General features: G+C 43.0%; 1 long non-coding RNA gene across 2 annotated transcripts in view; it reads left to right on the top strand.

The window, feature by feature from the left end:
- The window catches only part of LOC118015215, a 57,574-nt gene that overhangs the window by 21,280 nt on the left and 8,739 nt on the right, over positions 1-27,555 (top strand). For both annotated transcript variants that reach the window (XR_004680582.1, XR_004680581.1), the window contains exon 2: positions 26,687-26,913. This is a non-coding gene — a long non-coding RNA (uncharacterized LOC118015215). The remainder of the gene's footprint in view (positions 1-26,686; positions 26,914-27,555) is intronic.

Raw genomic sequence — 27,555 nt, 5'->3', positions numbered from 1 at the left:
TTCCAAACAATAAACCCTAAATTGCATTCCCCAAAGGTCAAAAGCAATTTTTTCTTCTCCTTGCAAAGTGCTTAATGACTTTGTACAGAACAGAATCCATACATAGGAGGAGTAAGTGAATATGGAAAATAACTGGTCATTTTGAAATGCGAACGGATCGAATTTCTGAATTTAAAAAATTTTATCATGTTCTCAGACTTACAAGAAGTCTGCTATAGGGAAACCTGCTGGACAGCGATAGTTGTATTTATTTGTTACCATGTTCAGATCGTCCAGGTTAACATGCCCGTGTGGCTTAGCTCAGGCTACTGTACCAAATACGACAGACAGGGGCTTCAACAAGGAACGCTTATTTCGCACAGTTCAGGAGCCTGGGAAAGTCTGAAATCAAGGCGCAGGCAGACGTGGTTCCTGGTGATTCCCTTTTCTGGGTTGCAGGTTGCTGCATTCTTGCTGTTCCTCACATGGTTCAGAGAGAGAGTGTGCACCAGCGCCACGTGGGAGCATGGCAGTGAGCAGAGGAGAGCACTCTAATCTCTCTTCCTTTCCTTTTCCCTTCCCTTTTTCTTTCCTTTCCTTTCCTTTCATTTCCTTTCCTTCATTTTAATTTTTTAAATTTTATTTATTTATTTTAAAGATTTTATTTATTTATTTGACAGAGAGACACAGCGAGAGAGGGAACACAAGCAGGGGGAGTGGGAGAGGGAGAAGCAGGCTTCCCGCTGAGCAGGGAGCCCGATGTGGGGCTCGATCCCAGGACCCTGGGATCATGACCTGAGCCGAAGGCAGACGGCTAACAACTGAGCCACCCAGGCGCCCTCCTTCTTTTTAAAAGATTTTATTTATTTATTTGACACAGAGAGAGAGTATAAGCAGGGGGAGTGGCAGGCAGAGGGAGAACCAGGCCCCCCACCAAGCAGGGAGCCCAATGTGGGGCTCGATCCCAGGACCCCAGGATCATGACCTGAGCCCAAGACAGATGCTTAACCGACTCAGCCACCCAGGTACTCCTCTCTTTTCCTTTTCTTATAAGGACACTAGTCCCATTTGGGGGCCCCACCCTCGTGACCTCATCTAAGCCTAATTGCCTTCCAAGGACCCCACCTCCAAATATCATCACAGTGGGGGGTAGGGCTTCACGGAATCGAATTTTGGGAGGGCAGAGACATCCAATGCATAATATCATGGAATGGGTGAGGAACTGAGGACAAGTAGGTGAAATGGCACAAGGAAGCATCTGCTAGAGACCAACCTGCACACCCAGTTGCCTTACTTCTGGTTAGAGCGAGGTACTTCTCCTAGAATAGTAGAGAGATTGTGAAGACTATCAAAGAAAGGCCCTGTCCTGGAAAGGGAAAGTAACAGATTTGGAATGGCAAGACATGAGACCTAGGATTTCTCAGGTCTCCAAGTGGAGGATACTCTAAGGCGGGAATGGCAGATGTGGATTGTGTGTTCTATCATTTTCCTGCCCCATGCTTCCAATACTCACTGCTGAAACAGTTATCCTTCTCTGTGCAACCTCAGAATCATTTGTATACCATTTTTCTAGTTGTTACTAAGTAATAATCAGAGACAGGAGGTGAAATTTTCTTGCAACTAGGTCCCAGACTGAGTAAGGAAATGGGGTGTCTCTGGATCAACCCCTACACAGAATTATGTATAAAGGCTCGGAGTTCTTCCCTGCTGGTTCTTGGGAGGGCTGCTCTGGTCTTTTACATTTGCTTCTAGACGGCCACGACTGGCCTCATGTCCTTCACTGCGCGGCTTCCTGACTTTCTGAATATCACCCACTCTCACTTCCAGCTTTGAGGAAGTAAAATGTTCACTCCCTTTGAGTGAGTCACTGTTCTTACACACCCACGTGCTTGGACAGCAAACCTGCTCTCAGTGGGTGGAAGGGCTCTTTGCGTCTCGCTAACCTTGGCTTTCTAGTGGAATACAGATGAACAGTTGGCATATGCAGTAGCATAACTGGATCTCAGAATCACTACGCTGACTAAAAGAAGCAGATGTAAAAAAAAAAGTGCATAGTGTTGAGTCTACATCTATAAAGTTCTGAGAAGTATGAACCAATCTATCGTGAGGAGAACCCACATTACTGTTTGCCCAGGAATTGGGGCAGAGGGCACACAGAGCACAGAGGGGAGGAGAGAGGCATTGCAAAACAGTGTGAAGAAACTTTTGGGGGTGATGGTTTTGGCCATTATGTTAATTGTGGCAATTCTTTCATAGGTATACACATTTGTCAAAATTTAACAAATTTTTTTATCCTTTTGGGTTTTGCTTTTAAGCTTTGTTAAAATGACATAGAGAACCATTTCATCTAGGGTTATTTTTCCCCATTACTCAGGCAAAGCTATTCCAAATATTTTACCCAATTCTCCATGAAATGGGAGATTTTCCACTCTGGCTATTGGGAAAAAGAATTGTTCCTGGCCCCATGTCAGCTGTGGGGAATGATTCCTCTCCTCACACCCATGTGCTGATGAGTAAGTACCCAGCTGAGGACTCGGGGACCCTGTAGATCACTCGGGCTCTCTGTCCATGCAGCTCTCTCTTCTGTACTCTGTCCTCCAAATTCCTGCCCTTTTGGTTTTCCCACATTCTGAGCTCCATTGTCTTGATTCAGTGAGACCATCAGGCTCCACTGGACTTCTCCTTTTCTCCTCCCTGTGCCATGGCTGGAAACTCCAGGTAGTGATCTGGGGCAACTGCAGGGCCGGCCTCATTCACTTGCATCCTCTCACAGGTCACTGTCCTTTATGACCTTATGGTCAATGTCTCAAAAAATGCTGTGTCATATATATGTTGATTTTTTAGTTGTTTCAGGTGGGAGGGTAAATCTGATCTCTATTACTGTATCTTGACCAGAAACATATATCTCCTTTTCCTTTGGATTTATGAGATGGTTTGTGTCATTTAATGAGGGATTCCCTTTGAATTCTGTTTTTTAGAAATTGCCTTTAAATGGCAGTTTCTGGGATATTTTCTCATTGGCATGATAGTACAGCTTTCTCTTTTCCTGTCCCCGTGGCATAGAGAAGAAAGTTTGGACATCACACTAAAAATCTCCCTTGTCTTACAGTTGGCAGTAGAAGGCAGTGTTCTCAATTTGGAGGCCTATACACTAAATGTAACCCAAAGGAGTGTATGTGCTCACGCTCGTGTGTGTGTTTGCCTGAACAGTCCTTAAAAAGCTGAATTAATTTTCAACATTAAAGCTCAGGCATTTTCCCAAGGATATCTGGATTTCTGGCTTCTCTTGAAAAGTCAGAAGACCTGACATCTTTGGCTCACGTTCCCACATAGTACTGTTGGTCTAAAACATGTTAGCAGCTGCCCCCTTTTGAAGGGCTACACACACTCTACTTTGACACTGGCCTCCCCAGGTCCCCTACCCCTCATTTCTGCTTTTTTGACTGGCCCCAGGCAACACAGGGATCTGTGGCTCCCCATGTGGAAGACAAGAGCCTGAACTCTGGAGTTTAAGGGGTCCTGGTTCAAGTGCCTACTCCGGCATCTTGGCAACTCAGCTGCAGTGCTTTCTCTCTCTGTATGTTCCTCGTGTTACAGACACACTTCTCGCTTCTTCTAAGTCCCTTCTTTTTATCGTCTATGCCCTTACAGATCCTGGCTTTGTGACCCCATCGGTTTTGCTCCCCATCTAGTCTGTACTTTGGCCTCAGAGCTCATGACCAGTTGCTCTTTCTTTGACATATTTCACATCCAGGCTTCTAAAAAGACTTTCTGATGGGTTTAGTAAATTGTCATTATCCCTTTTGGACAAGCGCTTTGTACCAAGAGACCCTAGAAGCCAGAAGCCACTATAGATGACTATAGGTTCATGGGTTGTAGTTCATGGGTCAAGTGCCTATTCTTGCGTCGCTCAGCTTTGTTCACAGTATTGTGGATCATATGATCATCATAAAAGACTGTCAGCTTGCCAGGTACTTAGAGTAGAATGGATTTCTCTCCATTACTGCATCTAATTCACTTTATATACTACCTAGGACATAGAATGTGTTCAAGTAATAACTTTACAATAAGGATGGTAACAAAAGCAATAATAATTACAACAGTAATAGCTACCCTTTGTCAAGCACTTACTGTTTTCCAGGTACTTTACACAAACTCATTTTATCCCCATAATAACTCCAATAATTATGAACTTTTTTTTTTTTTTTCCCATTTCAAGGATGAGAAAACACTCTCACAGAGCGTTAGTGACTTTCCCAAGCTCATGTTAGGTCAGGAATGAAATTCAACCCTGGAGAGGTCAGATTCCAAAGCTTTTTGCAATGAGGCACAGAGGGAAAACCAAGGTCCATCAAGATGGGTGTGTTACTCAGAACAGGCCTGTGGAGTAGGACTTACCATCTGCATGTTATGGGGCCTCTCAGGGAAACTGGGGGGCTTTGGAACTGAAAGTAGAGAGGGCAGCAAGGGCTTCCAGCGGGATCAGAGTGGCTCCCAAGTTGAGCAGCAGTTTTGCACCATGGAAACGGCATAGCTTCTTTTGGTCCCTGAGACGAGAGTCCCAGGCCATTTACTTGCTGTGCAACCTTAGAGAGTTACTTGGGCTCCATAAACCGTGGCTTCCTTTCCTTAAAATAGAATGGTATCCTGCCGTGGTGTTACCAGGTTCACTTGGGGTGGTCTGTGTGAAAGTTTATCAGATAGGGAGGATGTTCAGGAACAATCAGAGCAGGGCTGTGCAGGGGGGGTTCAGAGGGAATAAAACATGTCTGTTTTGTGGGACATAGTAGACACTCAGTCAATGATAACTTTTCAAGTTCCATAATCTATCTGCAATTCCTAAACCCAAAAGGCTCTGAAATTTAAAGTTTGGTGCCAAATGAATTGGGGGGCAAAATCTGACCTGAGCTGATAGGAGGCTGTTTCTGAGTTTTATACCAGTTAGATTTGATAAGGGGGTCCTGTGAAACACACAGACACACACCACACGCCATATCATATCTTGCCACTAAGGTCTGAAAATGTCTGAATTCTGAAACTCCCCTGGCCTCACGCATTGTGGATAAAGCACGGCAGACTGGTCTTCCTGTTATTATCCCACACATGCCTCCCTTGTTGTGTGATGAGTCTCCACAGAACTGGAGCCTGTCTTCTTTAGCTTGTTCTCTCTAACCCCCAGTGTAAATGCCTGAGACACGGTTGGTAAATTATCAATGCATATTGATTAAGTGGATGAAAGAATGTAGGGTCTTGGTGATGAAGAAATTAGACATGGAATCCCAGAAAACAGGGGCAAGAGGATGCATTGTTTTTTCCCCTTCTTTCTTAGGTCTTTTAAAGAATTCTGAGCGGTTTGAGGGGCCCACATCATTAACCGGTGGAGTGGGAGGAAGGCCTGGAAACAGCCCCAGAATCCTGAAAAGGCCGTTCAAGGAGCGGTGCTGGCAGCCCTGCCCTACTTCGTGATTCCATCAAGGAGCACAATTGCCTTTTTTGGAGGGCTGGCTCAGCCACAGCTGGTGTTACAGGCTTTGCAACCATAATGCAAGGAGAAGCTGGGAAAATCCCACAAAGTGAAATTGTATCTGCTTGTGGTCAAGTTGGGACTCCAAATTTGGACAGTGGAATTTGGTGGGAAAATGGGAAATGCATCAGGGGTTACACAGTGACCCTAAGATTTATCGCTATAGCAAGTGGCTATTTCCAGAGAAACCAACTCGTTGTGGTAATATTTCAGCAAAGGAGGAGAGGGGGAGGGACCCACGGCTCACTGCTGATGTGATCAACCTGTTAAAATCTTTGAACAAATGGAAAAATCAAAGTTGTTTCACGATACCTTTCAGATCACTGCACACCAGGATATATATGAACACTTAAAAAGCATGAAACCAATTGATTAGAACATAAAATACTAGAGGCAGTTGAAGCAGTTGGACTAGGTGCCAAAATTGTATGTTGCCAGGCTTCTGTTTAAAGCTATTTAAATGTATCCCAGTGAGAGAGTTGGCAGCTGGAAATGGCCAGCTAAACCCAGGGTAGTGAGGCCAACCTAGACCTAAAGTATGGACCAGCTCAGCTCCCCTTCAGCTCTGTGGCATTGGCTTTGTCAGGTAACCTCTCTGAGGCTCGGTTTTTAATCTGTAGTATGGAGCTTCTAACACCTGCCCTAGTTCGTTAAGGGCAACTGTGAGAGACTTTTGTCAGATGCCATTCAGATGTCGTACCCAACAGGGATCTGGGGAAGCCACCATCACAATAACCTGCCCTCAGTGTTAGAAATGTCCTCACCGAACATGCAACGGTAAGCCAGAGGTTGGCAGTTCAGGTGCTGGCTGATTCACAGCATTTAAGAATTAGGATATATTATATAAAATTCTGGAATTCTAGTTTCTCCGGGAAGATTGGAAGCTCTGGAAACGCTGGTCTTCATAGCAGTATAGCACCACTCAAAATCAGTGTCTGGAAGGAAATGGGGAGAATGGAGCAAGGACTTTAGTGAACCCCAGAATACAATGCAGTGTGTCAGAAGGGTCCCAGACAGTTGGTTTCATCCTCATACACTCACATCATCTGCTTCCCCCATGAGAGCATTGGAGATTTTGACGCTTGCTCTAAGGCACTTGAAGACTTCAATGAAGATTCTAATGATTGTGGTGGAAGTTAAAACATTAAGCAATTATGCAACACAAATATCCTAATTGAAATCTATTGAATTAAAAGACCCTAGTAACTCAGACTGGTCACCAACACAAGAGGCAACAGAAATCCCAGATGCTTCCTCGGGTATAAAATGGGCTGAAGGTCGAGAAGTTTTTCAGATTTAGAATTCTAAGCAGTAGCTGCAGATTGCTGATTGGGCAGCGAATAGCCCGCATTGTCTAGGCTTGGGCTCAACAAGAAAACATTCTATATTATCTTGATACCAGAATCTTTTTTTTTTTTTTTTAAAGATTTTATTTATTTTATTTGAGACCGAGAGAATGAGAGAGAGCATGAGACGGAAGAGGGTCAGAGGGAGAAGCAGACCCCCCGGCCAAGCAGGGAGCCCGATGCGGGACTCGATACCGGGACTCCAGGATCATGACCTGAGCCGAAGGCAGTCGCTTAACCAACTGAGCCACCCAGGTGCCCCAGATACCAGAATCTTATTCAAGAATTTGAGGATGGTTAATAATACTCACCTACAGAAGCCTGTCATTTGTTGTTACAAACACACCTCTGACCTCCAGTCACCCAGGCTCTCCCTGTTTTTCCCCAACCAATGTGTCTCTTCCCAGCTATCTTTTCTGTAAAAATGCTCTATACTCAAGATGTTTTAAACCATTTTGTCCCATGGATCTTTTTGCTAGTCAGGTGAAGCTTACGATCCTATTTTTGAAATAATATATTTTTAAATGTATCAGATAATATCTTATTAATAATATGGTATTATAATACATATTATAATGTATATCATATTATTCAGTATCCATTACAAAATTTAAAATTCAAAATACACCAATTTATTTAAATAGTCATCACAATTTAAAAAATGTATTTGTGTTATAGTAATATGTGGGCTTCTTTGTGAACACATCAAATTATAAGATCTAGCAGAAATTTAATAACTACAATAATTTCAAAGTGGTAATGAACATAAATGACATTTTGTGATATTTGCAACAATTGCAATGTGATATGGAAGTACCTGTGATTTCTACTGATGACAGTTACAGTTACTGTTAATAGTTTGTGGTTTGTTGCTTACATTCAAACTTGAGAGAAATGCTAAATTTCAACTCAAGATGAATGCAAGTGAGAATGTAATTATTTTCCCAGCCAAATACAGAGCCCTCTAAATTCTTTTTTTAAAATTATTACTATTATTTTTTATTATGTTATGTTAATCACCATACATCACATCATTAGTTTTTGATGTAGTGTTCCATGATTCATTGTTTGCGTATATCACACAGTGCTCCATGCAGAACGTGCGCTCTTTAATACCCATCACCAGGCTAACCCATCCTCCCACCCCCTCCCCTCTAGAACCCTCAGTTTATTTCTCAGAGTCCATCGTCTCTCATGGTTTGTCTCCCCCTCCGATTTCCCACCCTTCATTCTTCCCCTCCTGCTATCTTCTTTTTTTTTTTTTAAACATATAATATTTGTTTCAGAGGTACAGATCTGTGATTCAACAGTCTTGCACAATTCACGGTGCTCACCAGAGCACATACCCTCCCCAGTGTCTATCACCCAGCCACCCCATCCCTCCTACCCCCCCACCCCACTCCAGCAACCCTCAGTTTGTTTCCTGAGATTAAGAATTCCTCATATCAGTGAGGTCACATGATACATGTCTTTCTCTGACTTATTTCGCTCAGCATAATACCCTCCAGTTCCATCCACGTTGTTGCAAATGGCAAGATCTCATTCCTTTTGATGGCTGCATAATATTCCATTGTATATATATACCACCTCTTCTTTATCCATTCATCTGTCAATGGACATCTTGGCTCTTTCCACAGTTTGGCTATTGTGGAGATTGCTGCTATAAACATCAGGGTGCACGTACCCTTTCGGATCCCTACTTTTGTATCTTTGGGGTAAATACCCAGTAGTGCAATTACTGGATCATATGGTAGCTCTATTTTCAACTTTTTGAGGAACCTCCATACTGTTTTCCAGAGTGGCTGCACCAGCTTGCATTCCCACCAACAGTGTAGGAGGGTTCCCCTTTCTCCGCATCCCTGCCAAGATCTGTCGTTTCCTGACTTGTTAATTTTAGCCATTCTGACTGGTGTGAGGGGATATCTCATTGAGGTTTTGATTTGGATTTCCCTGATGCCGAGCAATATTGAGCACTTTTTCATGTGTCTGTTGGCCATTTGGATGTCTTCTTTGGAAAAATATCTGTTCATGTCTTCTGCCTATTTCTTGATTGGATTCTTTGTTCTTTGGGTGTTCAGTTTGATCAGTTCTTTATAGATTTTGGATACTAGCCCTTTATCTGATATGTCATTTGCAAATATCTTCTCCAATTCTGTCGGTTGTCTTTTGGTTTTGTTGACTGTTTCCTTTGCTTTGCAAAAGCTTTTTATCTTGATGGAGTCCCAATAGTTCATTTTTGCCCTTGCTTCCCTTGCCTTTGGCGATGTTTCTAGGAAGAAGTTGCTGTGGCTGAGGTCGAAGAGGTTGCTGCCTGTGTTCTCCTTTAGGATTTTGATGGACTCCTGTCTCACATTGAGGTCTTTCAACCATTTGGAGTCTATTTTTGTGTGTGGTGTAAGGAAAGGGTCCAGTTTCATTCTTCTGCATGTGGCTATCCAATTTTCCCAACACCATTTGTTGAAGAGACTGTCTTTGTTCCATTGGACATTCTTTCCTGCTTTGTCAAAGATGAGTTCACCATAGAGTTGACGGTCCATTTCTGGGCTCTCTATTCTGTTCCATTGATCGATGTGTCTGTTTTTGTGCCAGTACCATGCTGTCTTGATGATGACAGCTTTGTAATAGAGCTGGAAGTCCGGAATTGTGATGCCGCCAGCTTTGCTTTTCTTTTTCAACATTCCTCTGGCTATTCGGGGTCTTTTCTGGTTCCATACAAATTTTAGGATGATTTGTTCCATTTCTTTGAAAAAAGTGGATGGTATTTTGATGGGGATTGCATTGAAGGTGTAGATTGGTCTAGGTAGCATTGACATCTTCACAATATTTGTTCTTCCAATCCATGAGCATGGAATGTTTTTCCATTTCTTTGTGTCTTCCTCGATTTCTTTCATGAGTATTTTATAGTTTTCCGAGTACAGATCCTTTGCCTCTTTGGTTAGATTTATTCCTAGGTATCTTATGGTTTTGGGTGCAATTGTAAATGGGATCGACTCCTTAATTTCTCTTTCTTCTGTCTTGTTGTTGGTGTATAGGAATGCCACTGACTTCTGTGCATTGATTTTATATCCTGCCACTTTACTGAATTCCTGTATGAGTTCTAGCAGTTTTGGGGTGGAGTCTTTGGGGTTTTCCACATAAAGTATCATATCATCTGCAAAGAGTGAGAGTTTGACTTCTTCTTTGCCGATTTGGATGCCTTTGATTTCTTTTTGTTGTCTGATTGCTGTGGCTAGGACTTCTAATACTGTGTTGAATAGCAGTGGTGATAGTGGACAACCCTGCCGTGTTCCTGACCTTAGGGGGGAAGCTCTCAGTTTTTCCCCATTGACAATGATATTCACTGTAGGTTTTTCATAGATGGCTTTTATGATATTGAGGTATGTACCCTCGATCCCTATACTCTGAAGAGTTTTGATCAAGAAAGGATGCTGTACTTTGTCAAATGCTTTTTCTGCATCTATTGAGAGGATCATATGATTCTTGTTCTTTCTTTTGTTAATGTATTGTATCACATTGATTGATTTGTGGATGTTGAACCAACCTTGCAGCCCAGGGATAAATCCCACTTGGTCATGGTGAATAATCCTTTTAATGTACTGTTGGATCCTACTGGCTAGTATTTTGGTGAGAATTTTTGCATCCATGTTCATCAGGGATATTGGTTTGTAGTTCTCCTTTTTGATGGGGTCTTTGTCTGGTTTGGGGATCAAGGTAATGGTGGCCTCATAAAATGAGTTTGGAAGTTTTCCTTCCATTTCTATTTTTTGGAACAGTTTCAGAAGAATAAGTATTAATTCTTCTTTAAATGTTTGGTAGAATTCCCCTGGGAAGCCATCTGGTCCTGGGCTTTTGTTTGTTGGGAGATTTTTGATAACTGCTTCAATTTCCTTAGTGGTTATAGGTCTGTTCAGGTTTTCTATCTCTTCCTGGTTCAGTTGTGGTAGTTGATACATCTCTAGGAATGCATCCATTTCTTCCAGGTTATCTAATTTGCTGGCATACAGTTGCTCATAGTATGTTCTTATAATTGTTTGTATTTCTTTGGTGTTGGTTGTGATCTCTCCTCTTTCATTCATGATTTTGTTGATTTGGGTCATTTCTCTTTTCTTTTTGATAAGTCTGGCCAGGGGTTTATCAATCTTGTTAATTCTTTCAAAGAACCAGCTCCTAGTTTCTTTGATCTGTTCTACTGTTCTTTTAGTTTCTATTTCATTGATTTCTGCTCTGATCCTTATTATTTCTCTTCTCCTGCTGGGTTTAGGCTTTATTTGCTGTTCTCTCTCCAGCTCCTTTAGGTGTAGGGTTAGGTTGTGTATGTGAGACCTTTCTTGTTTCTTGAGAAAGGCTTGTAATGCTATATACTTTCCTCTTAGGACTGCCTTTGCTTCATCCCAAAGATTTTGAATAGTTGTGTTTTCATTTTCATTGGTTTCCATGAATTTTTTTAATTCTTCTTTAATTTCCTGGTTGACCCATTCATTCCTTAGTAGGATGCTCTTTAGCCTCCATGTATTTGAGTTCTTTCCGACTTTCTCTTGTGATTGAGTTCTAGTTTCAAAGCATTGTGTTCTGAAAATAGGCAGGGAATGATCCCAATCTTTTGGTACCGGTTGAGATCTGATTTATGACCTAGGATGTGCTCGATTCTGGAGAATGTTCCATGGGCAGTAGAGAAGAATGTGCATTCCGTTGCTTTGGGATGGAATGTTCTGAATATATCTGTGAAGTCCATTTGGTCCAGTGTGTCATTTAAAGTCTTTATTTCCGTGTTGATCTTTTGCTTAGACGATCTGTCCATTTCAGTGAGGGGGGTGTTAAAGTCCCGCACTATTATTGTATTTTTGTTGATGTGTTTCTTTGCTTTTGTTATTAATTTCCTTATATAATTGGCTGTTCCCATGTTAGGGGCATAGATATTTACAATTGTTAGATCTTCTTGTTGGATAGACCCTTTAAGTAGGATATAGTGTCCTTCCTCATCTCTTATTACAGTCTTTGGTTTAAAATCTAATTTGTCTGATATAAGGATTGCCACCCCAGCTTTCTTTTGGTGTCCGTTAGCATGGTAAATGGTTTTCCATTCCCTCACTTTCAATCTGGGGGTGTCTTTGGGTCTAAAATGAGTCTCTTGCAGACAGTATATCGATGGGTTTTGTTTTTTAATCCAGTCTGATAGCCTGTGTCTTTTGATTGGGGCATTTAGCCCATTTACATTCAGGGTAACTATTGAAAGATAGGAATTTAGTGCCATTGTATTGCCTGTAAGGTGACTGTTACTGTATATTGTCTGTGTTCCTTTCTGGTCTATGTTGCTTGTAGGCTCTCTCTTTGCTTAGAGGACCCCTTTCAATATTTCTTGTAGGGCTTGTTTTGTGTTTGCAAATTCCTTTAGTTTTTGTTTGTCCTGGAAGCTTTTTATCTCTCCTTCTATTGTCAATGACAGCCTAGCTGGATATAGTATTCTTGGCTGCATATTTTTCTCATTTAGTGCTCTGAAGATATCCTGCCAGTCCTTTCTGGCCTGCCAGGTCTCTGTGGATAGGTCTGTTGCCAATCTAATGTTTCTACCATTGTAGGTTACAGATCTCTTCTCCTGAGCTGTTTTCAGGATTTTCTCTTTGTCTCTGAGATTCGTAAGTTTTACTATTAGATGTCGGGGTGTTGACCTATTTTTATTGATTTTGAGAGGGGTTCTCTGTGCCTCCTGGATTGTGATGCCTGTTTCCTTCCCGAAATTAGGGAAGTTCTCTGCTATAATTTGCTCCATTATACCTTCTGCCCCTCTCTCTCATTCTTCTTCTTCTGGGATCCCAATTATTCTAATGCTGTTTTGTCTTACGGTATCGCTTATCTCTCGAATTCTGCCCTCGTGATCCAGTAGTTGTTTATCTCTCTTTTTCTCAGCTTCTTTATTTTCCATCATTTGATCTTTTATATCATGGATTCTCTCTTCTGCCTCATTTAACCTAGCAGTTAGCACCCCCATATTTGATTGCACCTCATTAATAGCCTTTTTGATTTCGACTTGCTTAGATTTTAGTTCTTTTATTTTTCAGAAAGGGTTTCTCTAATAACTTCCATGCTTTTTTCAAGCTCAGCTAGTATCTTTAAAGTGATGATTCTGAACTCTAGATCTGACATCATACTAATGTCCGTATTGAGTAGGTCCCTGACAGTCAGTATTACCTCTTGTTCTTTTTGTTGAGGTGATTTTTTCCATCTTGTCATTTTGCCCAGAGGAGAATAGATTAATGAGAGAACAAAATGCTAACAGGGTAACAACGTTCCCAGAAAATATACTCTAAACAAATCAGAAAAGACCTGAAGCAGTGGGAAAAGAAAGGGAAAGAAAGAAAAAAGAAAAAGAAAAAGAAGAAAAAGAAAAAGTAAAGATAAAAACAAAGAAAAACAGAACAAAACAATAAAAACCAGAATGTGATCAAATATGATCAGGCTGGTATATAGGTCAGTGCCTCACACTAGATTTTGGGTGTATTTTGGTCTGTTAGAAGAAAGTGCCTCTAAAAATTTTAAAGAAAGAAAAACTTATATATGTACAAAAATAAGGGTTGATATGATGAAGGCATGGAATATGACTGTAAGGATGGAAATTATAAAAAATTTTATAAAAGGAATGGATAAGAAGTTGTTTGAAAAAGGAAAGAAAAGGATTTAAAAATAAAGGAAAAAAAAGGGAGAGAATGTGATCAGGCAGGGGAGTAGAAAAAAAACCATACACTAGAGATTTAGGGTATATTTGGTCTGTTAGAAGAAACTTTCTCAAAATTTTAAAGAGAGAACAACTTATATATATATGCCAAAAATATGGGTAACTACTGTGAAGGGATAGAATATGACTCTAAAAATGAAAAAAAAAAAAAAAGAAAAATAAAATTTTTTTTGTTTTTAAAAAGGGATTGATAAGATGTTGGTTGAAAAAGGGAAAAAGAAAAATTCAAAAAGAAAAAAAAAAGTTAAAAAAAACAAAACTTAACTTTGAAAGACTACAGAATCATGGTAAAAAAGCCATGAATTCCATGTGCAGTATTCCCCTAGTGCTGGAGTTCTGCCGTTCTCATTGATCGGTAAACTTGGTCTTGGCTGGCTGTTCTTGCTGATCTTCTGGGGGAGGGCCCTGTTGCCGTGGTTTCCAAAAGTCTTTGCTGGAGTTGGAATTGCCCCGCCCTTGCCCCGACTGGGCTAAGTAATCTGCTCGGGTTTGCTCTCGGGAGCTTTTGTTCCCTGCAAGCTTTCCGTACAGCTTTGGAGGCCCAGAGTGAAAATGGTGGCCTCCTGATCTCCGCCTCGGAGGAGCCGAGAACTCGGCCCCGCTCCTCAGTGCTCCCCAGAGAAAAGCCGTCAGTCATTCCTGTCTCCCTGGTCTCCGGCCGCACTCCGTGCTCACCTGGCCTGTGACCTAGCATTTCTATCTCTGGCACCCAATCCTGTGTGGAGTCTCCAAACCCTGCAGATCCTTGCGGTGCGCTCTCATGCCACTCCTCCCCGGGGAAAAAGGTGAGTCTCTCCAGATCTGCCGCTTGTTGGGTCCCTTCCAGAAAGTGGTCGCTTTTGTGTTCAAAGAGTTGTTGCTCTTCTTTTCTTCGATCTCCTGTTGGGTTTGTAGGTGTTCAGAATGGTTTGATCCCTATCCAGCTGAATTCCTGAGAGGAGACGAAATCCAGGTCTCCTACTCCTCTGCCATCTTGCTCCGCCCCCCTCTTTGTGTCTTTTTTTTTTTTTTAAGATTTTATTTATTTATTTGAGATTGAGAGAATGAGAGACAGAGAGCATGAGACGGGGGAGGGTCAGAGGGAGAAGCAGACCCCCTGCTGAGCAGGGAGCCCGATGTGGGACTCAATCCCGGGACTCCAGGATCATGACTTGAGCCGAAGGCAGTCGCTTAACCAACTGAGCCACCCAGACGCCCCTCTTTGTGTCTTTTTATAAGGGCATTAATCCCTCTGCTGAGGACTCTACCTCCCAAAGGCCCCACCTCCAGATATCACACTGGGAATTAGAGCTTCAACATATGAATTTGGGGGGGGGCACATTCAGTCCATGGCAAGCTCCCAAGGAAGAAGCAAAAGGGACGCTTTTCTTAAGGTGCCCTGTGAAACAATGAGATACAAGCGTCTTTGCTCAATGTCCAGTTTTCTCATTTCTCTAGAAGGTAAGAAAGGCAGTGGTTGCCAGCAGAGATCAGGTGCCATCTATGTGCCGATGCATTTGTGTGTGTTATTCCTGCTCCGTGGAGTGGGTATTTTTCCTCTCTGTTTTAGTTAGGAAAATGAGACACGAAATAACCTGTCTGAAACGCTCAGCTAGGAGGAGGAAGGAAATGTGAACCTGGTGTGGTAGAGGCTTTTGTTTTTTTGGCCTGGTGATCTGCTCGCACATGGAAGGCATCTTTCCTCCAGCACCTTGACGGCTGCAGCTCCAGGAGTACGTGAAAGCAGCCCCCTGGTGGAAGATGCCAGCCCTCTGTCCCAGGCACCGGCAGCAGGGGTGATGGGGAGGGCTCCTCAGTTGGGTCCACACCCAGCAGCCTAGATGAGGGCATCTGCAAGGGGGAAAAAGTACACAGAGATGTTGAGCACAGGGGAGACAGACGGACTTGTTCAAGAGCAGTGGGAGGTACCTGCTGGGGTTGCTTCGTCCTAAATGGTGCCATTCTGCGCGGAGCTGAAGTGTGGTATGGGGGAGTTCGGCAGAGGGGGAGATGGGAGTTCACGCTGCTCTCGTAATCCCATTTGTGCCCAGGGACAGGAGGGGCCTGGCACAACTGGGGCTACATTAACATGGAGTCTCTCCTCCCTGCAAGACCCTGTGTTAAGCCCTGTTTGTGCAGTATTTGATTTCAGCCTTAGGACAACACTGAAAGGGGGGAAATGATAGCTCCTAATTTATAGACAGGAAACTGTAGCTCAGAGAAATCTGGTACATATTCCAAGATTAAGAATTTGCTAGGAGGCAAAGAGAGGAAGAACTGTTTACAGTTCTAGGTGCAGAGGGTGGAGGGAGGGAGACAAGCTTTAGAGTTTTCCACTCCGCAGTACATACTCAAAGCCCTGGTTTAATGATGGTTTTCCTGAGTGAGGTGTGCTGTAGAAATCCAGACCTTATGGGTGGCTGGGGTGCACATGTGTGCATGCTTGCGTGCGTGTGTGCGTGTCCATGTGCACATGTGTGTGTGTGTGTCTGTGTGTTAAGGGGGTATGGGTGTCTTTTTAGTTTCTCTTTATGTTTCCTATTGGTCGTATTTGTCAACATTACATGCCTTGCACAGCATGTGGCTGCTCCCCTCTGGAGCAAGTGTCCTTGCGCTGCCAGGAAATCTACCTGGGGTTCCCAGGTCAGTGGCAGGATTTGGAAACAATCCATATGGGCCTGCTCTGCATCCTCCTTCAGAAGCAGCCAGCTCCTCTTCCCGCTTCTCCTCTTACATTTCCAACTCTGTGTGGTTGCATCCGCACCTTTAGTGTTTAGCTTCTCTGCTGCTTCACCCACTCAGGGGATCTATTCTTGCCCACCGGCCTTCTCTTTGATTCTCCAGATGGTGTGACCATTGCCATGTCTTCAGGGAGCACTGGAGTGGGGAAGGTGGGATGAAATTTATCCCTCACAAATTGTAAAGTCTGAGTTGGCTCCATTATATACCAGGGTAGTTTAACACTGACTAACTTGATTCAGTTGTGCAACTAGTCAGTTCAATCAGGCAGGCTGACTTTTGGGGGATAAACAGTTTATTAATATGTATTCAACATATTTATTGAGTACTGGGCTTATGGAGGCCTGGCTCTAGACAGTGGGGAAGAGCAGTTAGTGAGAGATAAATTCCTGTTCTTATGGAGCTAACTATGATGAATAATTTTATGTGTCAACTTGCTAGGTCATGGTACCCAGATTTTGGTCATAGGCTAGTCTAGTGTTTCTGTGAAAGTATTTTGATTAACCTTTAAATGAGTAGACTTTCAATAAAGCAGATTATCTTCCATAATGTGGGTGGGCCTCATCCAGTCAGTTGAAGGCTTGAAGTAAAAGGAATAAAGTCTCACAAAGAAGGAATTCTGCTCTTGAGACTCAAGACTGTAGCATCAACTCTTCCTTGGGTCTCCAGCCTCCCCTGCAGATTTTGGATTTGTCAGCCCTCATAATTGCATGAGCCAATTCCTTAAAATCTCTATCATCTATCTATCATCTATCTATCTATCTATCTATCTATCTAATCCATCGAATACCTATAATATATATATATATCATATTGGTTGTACTTCTCTAGAGAACTCTGATTAATACACACACATACATATATACATGTGTGAGTGTCTATGTGTGTGCAACTAAAATGCTATGAAGACAAGGCAGAGGAATGAGACGGTAAGTGAGTGATACTTGAGATAGGGGGATTTGGAGAGGACTTTCAGATGGACGGGCATTTGAACAAAGGTCTGAATGAAACAAGAACCAGCCTTGTAAAGACCTGGGAGACAGGATAGCAAGCCCAGACCTCCGAGTGATGTGTGTGCATGGCATGTCCAGGAGACATCGGGTGGCCAGGTGGCAACTTGAGCAAGGTGCCAGGGATCAGTGATGGGTGATGTGGTCAGAGAAGCAGATTGTTAAAGGGCTTTGCTTCTGTTCTAAGTATGGTGGGAAGCCATGGAAGAGGTCTTCAGAAAGTGGAGGCATGACCTGACTTCCTCCCGGCTGCTGTGTGCAGAACAGACACAAGGGCAGAAAGATGGAGGTGGGATAATCAGATAGGACACCAACCCAGCTGAGAGGTGACGGTTGCTTAGACTAGAGCAGGGCTTCTCAACAAGAGAATCACCCATAAGCCAATACCTTGAGGCAATGTTGTTCATTGAATTAGATGCATGATTTTTTTTCCAATTTATTTGTAGTAATTTTTTACTTGAAATTGTAACTTACATGAGTCTATTTTCAGATGTTAGTAACAATCTTATCAAAAATATTTGACCTCACTTTCCCAGTTCTCTCCCTCATTATCCAGTTCATTTTCCCAGTCTTTCTGTTTTCTCTGTTCATTTTCCTTTTCCCTACTCTTCAGACCCTTTCTCTCCACCCTGGCCCTCTGAAGCTTCCATCCATGCCCCTCAACAATCTCCTACAGCTTCAGTGTGATTCTGAGAGCAATGAAGATAAAATATGAATGGGCTTAGGAAATAAGTCTTCCACTTCCATAAAAGAAAAAAAAAAAAGTAACACTGCTGCCAGGTCACCCAGAACAAGTTCCAATTCCCAAGAGCCAGGGAAGAATTTTCAAAGTAAAAAATCAATGGCTATGAAATTGCCCATTCGTCTGGGGGAGAGTCTTCTGTCTGTTTTCCCAGGGAACATCCATCTTGCTACAGTAATAGTGGCACAGACAATTTGCTGCAGTGAAGTTTATCTATAAGTGTTTTAATTAAAGTTCTGACAGCCAATTGAAGCCTTTTTTATTTTTTGGATGTATCGTATCAATCTTCTTCTGTCTGTGAAGGACCATGCGTGGGGAGTTGAATCTATTAGGGGGGTGTAAGTTAATCTCCTGGATGCATTAACCGATCAGGAAGGAAGGGGCATCCATGGTTTTCTTTTTCTTTTAAGCTCAAAGTTCCATAAAAGCTTCCCATAATAAATGTTTGTTGAGGTTGGTGAAGATTGCTCTGGAACTGTGGTGGAGAAGGGAGTGAGATTTGACTTTAGTTGGCCTGGGTCTATCTGCTGGCTTTGTCTCTCACAAGCTAGGTGCCCTTGGGCAAGATACTAACACCTGCGAGTTTCACTCTTCTCCTTTTTAAATTGGGACAATTAATACCTAGCTTATAGGGTTGTTTCACATTTAGCACCTCTCTCTCTGCCTTCTTTGACCACATTCCCAGTTTACACAATTCATGAACTGTTCCCTGGGGCCAGAATACCTCGTCAGCAGCCCTGCTAGAATGATCTGAAATAAAAGACAGAAACCTTAATGACATAACCAAGAGTTTATCAGGAATTTTTCATTAGCCGTATCTTCAATATTATGAGATCCAGTTTTCACTTTGAAATCTCTTGGATAACCCATCTGTCCATTTAGTCTTCTCAGCATCAACCCCGGAACTTTTCTTTTTCCCAGTGGGACCATGAGGCTGAAATGGGTAGTGTGTGCTCATTGAGCTTTCCCCCGTCCTCCTCTGCTAAACTTTTGACACTAGCAGTTTTCACCTTTGCCTCCACCAGTGGTCATCTCCATTCCCAACTGGCTATGTAGAGCAGTGATATTTTCAGTTTCCGCCTTCTGAGAAGGCACAGACCATGTGATGCTGATGTCCTCTGTGTAAACAAGCTACTACAAGAATCAACTGGAGGGAGGGGAAGTGACTCTTTACCCAGCTATGGCCTTGGTGGAAGGGTAGCTTCCTGTCTCCCCTGAGTCATGTGTTTCTCTCTGTACAGTTGCCCTTTCTATGCTCCAAGAAGATGGGACGAAATCATAAATGTGAATTAGCCACATTAACTTTGAAGCAGTGTATGCTTCTAGGACTATAAAATTATTACTAACCTGTTGTCTGCTTCATAGTGCTCTTAGCAGGTGGAGTGGCATGGGGTGATGGCCAGTCTAATCACAGCAGGGAGATTTGAAGTCAAGATAAATAAATTAGATCCTTAAGGCAAGGATTGAGTTCTTATTACCGGACAGATTTTATGTTAGGTACCAGGGGATATGGAGAAAAACTAATCTCAGTACTTGCCCTTGAGGTGATGCAAGTTTAGAAGAGGAGACTGACATGGCACACTTAATGAAAATACATGAAAAGGGCTGTCCAAAGTGAGTAACAGTGCCACAGGAGACCCAAGGGCAAAGAGATGAGCTTTGCTCTAATGAGAGACAGTGCATCCTAAGGCTTCCCAGAGGCGATACCAGAACATAAAGATCAGGGGAGTGGGAGCTAGTCTCTTTGGCTTACCACAGTGTTCCTCCCACTAGACTAGCACTTTGGCACATATTAGACACTCAAAAACACGTTGTTGAATGACTGGTTTTGAGCTGTGAATTGGAAAAAGGACACAGAGATAACTGACTTGGGGTGAGGGGAGTACGTTAGGACAGCCATTTCTGTGTAGTGCCTCAGACTTTTCTAGCACCCGATAAGTGGGGACTCTTCCTCCCCAGAGCAATGGCTTCCATAGGCAGGTCTATCCTTACTGCAAGGGGGTGGGTTTGATCCAGTGATGAGGACAACTCTGCTGTTGTCAATCAGTTTCAAATACTTGATCTCATTACCTAGCTTGGGCTTCAGGAAGATTTTTGGAATTGAATTTTGAAAAGGATTAAAGGAAGTAGGAAGAGTTAACTACCTTTCCAGTATCACCAAGGATATTAGCCTGGCAGCAGCAAAAAGCCCACGTTCCTTGTGGTTATTTTAATTCCAACTCTTGGAAGCAAATGATTATACAACCAAAGAGAGCTAAGCTGATGGTCAGTGCCCCAAACACAGATTTCAATTGAGCATAGGCTATATTTTTGGCTGTTGATATTAAGAGCAAAATTCAGTTCAGCACTTAGTAAATATTTTTGAATAAGTGAATATTGCTAATCTGTTGCTCTACAGTTCCAGGCATTTTTTAAATGAGAATGAATGGTGAATGATAGTACATTATCATTGGACGCTGATGTGTGCGCCAAGGAGCAGCGAGTGGACTCTGAAGAGCTCACTTCAAGTCCAGAATCTGCCATGTGTGACTTTGGGTTGAACACTTCTATTTGAGGAACCTGGATTATCTCACAGAATAAGAGTTCCTTTAGGCTCTGAGATTCCATGATTCCAACATCATCAGTTCCATGTGCATAACTCTTGTCAAAGGCAATGAGATTTTTTGTTCTTAAGGGATGGAGGCATTCACATTTATATTTATATCCCCTGTGGTGTTGAAATCAAAGAAACACAAATAATTAGAACTGGTCTGAGGATTTCGTTTTTATGCATAGGAAAGTTCAGAGATGGGAGTTGACTTGCCCAGAGTCATGGAGTAGGTTTGGATATAGGCCTACAACTCAAGCTTTCTGATCCTCATTCCAACATTATCTTAGGTTTTCACCATAACAATAATCAATAATAGTGGCATTGTGTTGGAGAAGGTCACACTGAGGTACATGGAGGTCAATGGCTTGTCTAAATGATGTATTGGTCTCTGTGACCTTGAATAAATTGGTTATGGGTTGTGGAGATCTATTGGCTTGGTTTTCCCATGGTAATTTTATTGCTTGTTCTGAGATCAGCTCACCTTGCATGTTGGACATGTGCTTATGGTGTCCAGAGGACAAGAAATAACCAAGCCATAGGCTAAACTAGGTCTCCAGGAGCATGTGAATAGTAGCCAATATGTTGTATACCACTGCTTCATCTGACACTGGCCACTCCTGCCCCCAAATCCCCTAGCCAAACAATATTTTCCTCCTCGGGTTTAGATAAAGTTGACCTAAGACTAGTTGACCTAGGGTTTAGATAACTGGGCACATCTTGTAGTCTATCCAAGAGCATTCCATTTAGAATGATCCAGAGAACCCAAGGTCATCTTCGGCTTTGTTGATGTCCAATGTAGGGATACGAGTGGTTCTTGAACATTTTTAAGACTAATTATGTTTGTGCATTGGCTGTAATCCATGTAGAGTTCAGATCACTTAATATAGTGAATAGAGATGGAGACAAGGAATGAGTTTCATGAAATAAAGACTTCAAAAATACTACTCAAGGAGCCTGCATATACATGTGCAGCCTCTCAGTTGAGAGAAAGCCAGAGGACCTGGGTTTTCAGTCAAAGACTGTGCTAACTTCATTCCACTAAATTCAACAAATGAGAGACACAGTAATCTACAAGGGGTTAAGAGGAATATGGAGGAGGGAGAAACTAACTTTGGTGAGCAATGACACTTTGGAAGGACTTCTTAGGTGAATTGACATACAGCACTGTGTAAGTTTAAAGTGTACAGCATAACGATGTGACTTACATCTATTATGAAATGATGACCACAGTGAGTTTAGTTAATATCCATCATTTCCTATAGATTAAAAAGAAAAGTAAAAATGTTTCTTTCCCTTGTGATGAGATCTCTTAGGATTTACTCAATTCATTAACTTTCATATATACCACACAGCTGTGTTAACTAGTCATCATATTGTACATTATATTCCTAGTACTTATTTATCTTATAACCAGAAGTTTGTACCTTTTGACCACCTTCATCTGATTCCCTTCCCCGAACTCTGGTAACCACACATGTGATCTCTTTTTCTAAGAGTGAGTTTTTTTTCCCCAAAGATTCCACTTATTGGTGAGATCATACAGTATTTGTCTTTCTTTGTCTGACTTATTTAATATAATGCTCTCAAGGTCCCATGTCTGTTGCTGCAAATGGCAGGATGTCCTTCTGTTTTGTGGCTGAATGACATTTTGGGGTGTGTGTGTGTGTGTGTGTGTGTACACACATCTTTATCTGTTCGTCCATTGTTGTTCACTTAGGCTGTTTCCATGTATTGGCTATGGTAAATAATGCTGCTATGAACATGGGGGTGTAGCTGTCTCTTTGGCATAATAATCTTGTTTCCTTTGGGAATATTCCCAGGAGTGGAATTGCTAGATCATAGGGTAGTTCTATTTTTACTTTTTTTGAGGAGCTTCCATACTGTTTTCCATAGTGGCTGCACCAATTTACATTCCTACCAACAGTGCACAGTAGACTAGCTTCTAGTAATGGTTAAGTATGTAGGGTAGGAGGTAGAGGCTTGAATTCTGAGTGACCTTGAAAACATTACTGACCTCAGTTTTCTTGTCCCTAAAGTCAGAATCATGATGGTATCTATGCTTAGGTTAGTGAGGATTAATGAACTATTCTGTGTTATGTGCCTAGCACAGGGCTTTATGTAGACCCAAATACTCAATAAATGTTAGCCCTCATCGATATTATGATCTGGTACAATGGCTTTCAGAACTGCAACCTTGCATGGCAGACTACTTTCGGAGGGGGGCAGGTATATGCTGAATATTAAGCTCCAAGTCCACAATTCCATATTCAGCTTTGTGATGCTAGGGTTTATAGTTGGCAACTTCCATTTCTCCTTCGCTGCTGGCTCCCTGTTAGTCTCTCCCAACAGGGGCACTGGAGAGAAGCCAGAGGGCAGGAGGAGGGAGTAGGGACTTGTTCTTTCTGTTGGTTGCTGTTCCTCTGGGTGCTGTCTCGACTACAGCAGCCCCTCATCCCCACAGCAGCAGTTAAGTCCAGTTCCCAGCTTCTTTGTATATTTTTGCAGTTTCACCATGCTCGTCAGGGAAACCTGGCAGCATCCTTCCTTTTAGGACTGAAATTCAGTTCTATAGGGCCATTGCCACAAGCTCCCTTTAGGGGTAGAGAAGCAGCCAGGCAGTGCCCCTGCCCCAGAGGGTCTGGGTCCTGGTTCTCTGCAGCCATTTCTCTGAGCTTCTGGCTTCTGATAACCCCAGTTTCTTTCCTGTAGGTAGCCCCAGTGCAGCTGCTTGCTGCCCTGTCTTCATTGTGTTATCATCCCCATTTTTTGATTTGTCAGTCCTCCCATGACTTTTCAACCACTTCTCTATTACTCATTTTCTTTATTAACAGTGCGATTCTGTTTTCCTAGCCAAACCTGAGTGATTTTGGTAAACTCTGTACACCCAGAAGTGCCTTGAATTCTCCCATTTCACAGGCTGGGGTGTCCTACTGCTTCCTGGTCCCCAGTCCAGGAGCTCAGTCTCTGCTCTTCTTCCTTCTTTTCTGTCGTTTTTACTGCTGAGCCTTTTTCAAAGTTGACGATTTAAAGCTATTTATCAGTTCAGATGGTTGTGAAGGGTATTTCTTATGCTAGATCAGCCTGGTAGAGTGGTCAGAGATTGATAAGAATAAAGCCCCAGTTCCTGGGCTGTACAGTCCCTTGAGTGAATGTTTCAGTCTCCCCATGGTGGTCACTGCTCTGCACATGTCCTTGCATCCAGGGCAAGCAGCCTTGATGCAGGATACAGGAATCAAGTCGCTGAGATGACTCACTTGCTTGACTTTCTTTTCCTTTCTTTCCCCCTGGAAAACAATATGGTGAGCTGGCTGACAGCCTGGGCTCTGGAGCTAAATAGCCTAGGTTGGGATCTTGACACCATTCTTAGTAATTACTATCTGCAACATCGGGCAACTTAGTCTCTTTATGTATCTGGGTAACAGTGCCTTTCTTGATCTGCATTTCTCTCTTCATCTACCTTTCTTCATTAGATACTACAGTAGTATCTTTCCCAAGAAGATAAGATAAAAGAAGATTTGTAAGTGCTCAAACAATGCCAGACATATGGTAAGTGATTAATAGGTATTAGTTCTTATTATTCCCACCCTACTGCAGAAACCCCTTCCAAAGAGCTGAACTGAGCCAGGCTGACCTCATGGATGCTTTACCAGATCACCTCTCTCTCTTCCTGGGCATCCTCTAGACTTTCTCCTATTGGTCTTCTTTTCTCTTGGGAGCAAGAACATTCTGGTTAAAGTATGAGTTTGAAAGTCTGGCATCCCTGGGAATAAATCCTGGCATTATTAGAAATAATAATAAAAATATGTATTTTAAGATTTATTTATTTATTTTAGAGAGAGAGAGAGAGAGCACATGCTCAAGCAGAGGGAGGGGCAGAAGGAGAGAGAGAGAGAGAGAATCTCAAGCAGACTCCCCACTGAGCACAGCGCCTGAGGCAGGGCTTGATCTCATGACCCTGAGATCATGACCTGAGCTGAAATCAAGAGTCAGATGCTTAACCGACTGAGCCGGGCATGCCAGAAATAATCAGAATATTAACAACTGTTACGGATGTTGGCCCTAGCCATGGGGCCACATCCTGGAGAACCCCTCTGATGTACCAGGTTAACCCTTGAGTGACCATGACATAGGAAAGGCCAGATGTCCTGATACGGGGAGCTACATGTGCGTGAATCTGCTGGGCTTACATGGGGAAAACACTTGGGGCTTGGGGCAGCTGCTGTTTATCAACTAGTATGAAGTACTCCAATATTCTAACAACCAGTGGGGCTTTCTCTGTGCATGCCTCCTGGTAGTAAGTCCTGACTGTGCCACCTGCTCATCTGTCATCTTGGAGGTCATTTAACCCTTCCCAGGCCTCAGTTTACACAGTATCTAGCATTATGTGGGCTAGCGGATGTTAAGTGCCCAGTGATAATATTAGACTAACAATTCCTGTTACTATTAATATATTTTTTCCTATCCCTTACCTCCAGCTTATTTCAGCTTGGGTGTAAATCCTATGTTTCCACTGACATTTTGGTTCAAGGTATCCTGATTTTTATCTTAAGCAGAGAAAGTATTACTCACCAATGATGGCAATTGATTGTTCAGAAATAGAAGCTTATGCTCAGCTTATCAAATTTGGGTTTGATTACTACCATGCACTGGTATTCAGATCCTTTTTCCCTTCCAGGGTGCCCTGGCAGAGACTGTGCAGGGTTCAAGCCAGGTCTGCATAATACTCTCCAATAAATCTCTGGCTTTGTCACACTGTGGAGCTGCTAATAAAGAGAGCAGGCAGGCATTGTAGCAGGGCTTTCTTTGGTCAGAGAGCCCTAATAGTATGTCAGGATTATATAATTCACCCTCCAAGAGAATCCAAAAGAGAGATAAATTGTTTGCTTGGGAGAAATTAACCGCGGATTGATCCTATCTGTTTTAATTTAGCGCAGGATGGCTTAGACTACTCTAAGGAGCAGATGGGCTATTGATCTGACAATAGGATAATCAGAGCATCAAAGCTGGGGGTGGGGAGCACTTGGGGCTGTGCCAGGGTGGCCTTCTTGGAACAAAAGCTGTCCCTTAATTGAGCAAGTGCCTTTGCCTGCTAACAGGTCTTATTAGGGCAAGTGCTCCCGAGGCCTGGACCTGGCATCTGCATAGAGCTGTCATTTAAAGAGGCCACGTCTTATGCCAGGTTTGCTGGCAGAGAGAGGCAGCTTGGCAGTGGAAGGGGAAGAGACTGGGGGGGAGGGGATAGGGGGTGGTTACTGTGCTCGGGGCAGGCACTGTAGAAAGACAGATATATAGAGAGGAGAGCTGAAAATAGAATCTGCTGGTGGAACTCACAGGGTGGGGTCTCTCTTTTTCTTCCTTTTCTTTTAAAGATTTATTTTGAGAGGGAGAGAGAGAGAGAGCACGAGCTTGCCTGCAGGCAGGGCGAGAAGCACAGGGAGAGACAGTCTCAAGCAGACTCCCTGCGGAGCCTGACTCTGGGCTCCATCTCATGACCCTGAGATCATGACCTGAGCCAAAACCAAGAGAAGGTTGCCTAACTGACTGAGCCACCCAGGTGCCCTGTCTTCCTTTTCTTTCTTTCTTTCTTTTTTTTTTTTAAAGATTTATTTATTTGAGAAAGCGAGAATGAGAGAGAGAGAGAGTACATGAGAGGGGGGAGGGTTAGAGGGAGAAGCAGGCTCCTTGCCGAGCAGGGAGCCCGATGCGGGACTCGATCCCGGGACTCCAGGATCATGACCCGAGCCGAAGGCAGTCGCCTAACCAACTGAGCCACCCAGGCGCCCTTCCTTTTCTTTTAAAGATGTTTCTGTTCCTCTTCCCCTAGTCTGTTTCATTTCTGTCTTATCTCTAGGCTTAGGCCCCTCCACATGTGCAAGGACAAGAACCCTGTGATTGGCCGGTAGAGGTTATGCTTTCCTCAAGGAGCTAGGCCAGAGGTGTGTGCTGAGGCTGAGTGGCTTCAGTTGGGTCAGGGCCCCTGTAGAACAGGGTCACACTGTCCCATTGTCTTGAAACTTTGTGGGTGAGATTTCTCCTTTGCCCCACAGAGAGTTAGCAGCCTGGTGCTTCAAGAAGCTTCCAGATGGGTCAGGCGAACATCCTGCTGTGCCACGGTGACCTTGATGTCAGGGCGCCCTGACATGTGAGCCGGTTGAAGTCCCAGCCAAGGGCCTGAGGAGCGAAGGGCAGATGAAGCCTAGAGGCTCGGAGAAAGGGCAGATGATTCAGAAAGTGACACTTGGAGTAGAATTTTGCAGGCTCCTGTGCCTGACTGGTAAGACTGTGGGTTCCCTCACTCCAAGGGCCTCTTTCCAGGGGTGGGGATGGTAGCAGGCCATGGAGAGCTGTGCTCAATTCTGAGTGGTCATCCATCAAACTTCTAGATTCTGTGGAACTAGCAGTGACCTCACTGGGCTCGTGAAACCTCCTAGCAGGGAGGGAATGGCAATAAAAAACACGTCTCAGGCGTTGAGTGCTAGGGAGGTTTTTTTTTTTTAAATCCTAATTATGTAAAATTTTTAATCTTCATTTGAGTGTCAAAATGAAACTCGAAGATTAAGCAAAGGTCACCTACTCTAAGTACTTTATATCATTCTTATTCAGGGTTAGTTGAATGGGTAGTTTTAGAAATTTGTCTTTTCTGATTTTTAATTCAACTTTATAGGTGGGAAAACAGAGACATGACTAAGCCTACATACTCAGTTTGAATTTTTCACATAGCAAAGCCTGCTTTTTTGCTTCCATTTCCAGTTCATTTGAGGGAAAATAGGATTTTTGATGCCTGAAATGATAATGATTTCTTTTTTCCATCTAAGAGAATATCAACTAGAGGAACAGCTAGGTTCTTGCCATAGTGGAAAAATAATAAAGTTATTAATAGCTGAACGAATGCATCTTGCTGGGAAATATTTTGGAC

This window comes from Mirounga leonina, unplaced genomic scaffold, assembly GCF_011800145.1.
Source record: "Mirounga leonina isolate KUSES-001 unplaced genomic scaffold, KU_Mleo_1.0 Mir_165, whole genome shotgun sequence".
Taxonomy (NCBI): Eukaryota; Metazoa; Chordata; class Mammalia; order Carnivora; family Phocidae; genus Mirounga; species Mirounga leonina.
This window is presented reverse-complemented; position numbering and strand designations above follow the sequence as displayed.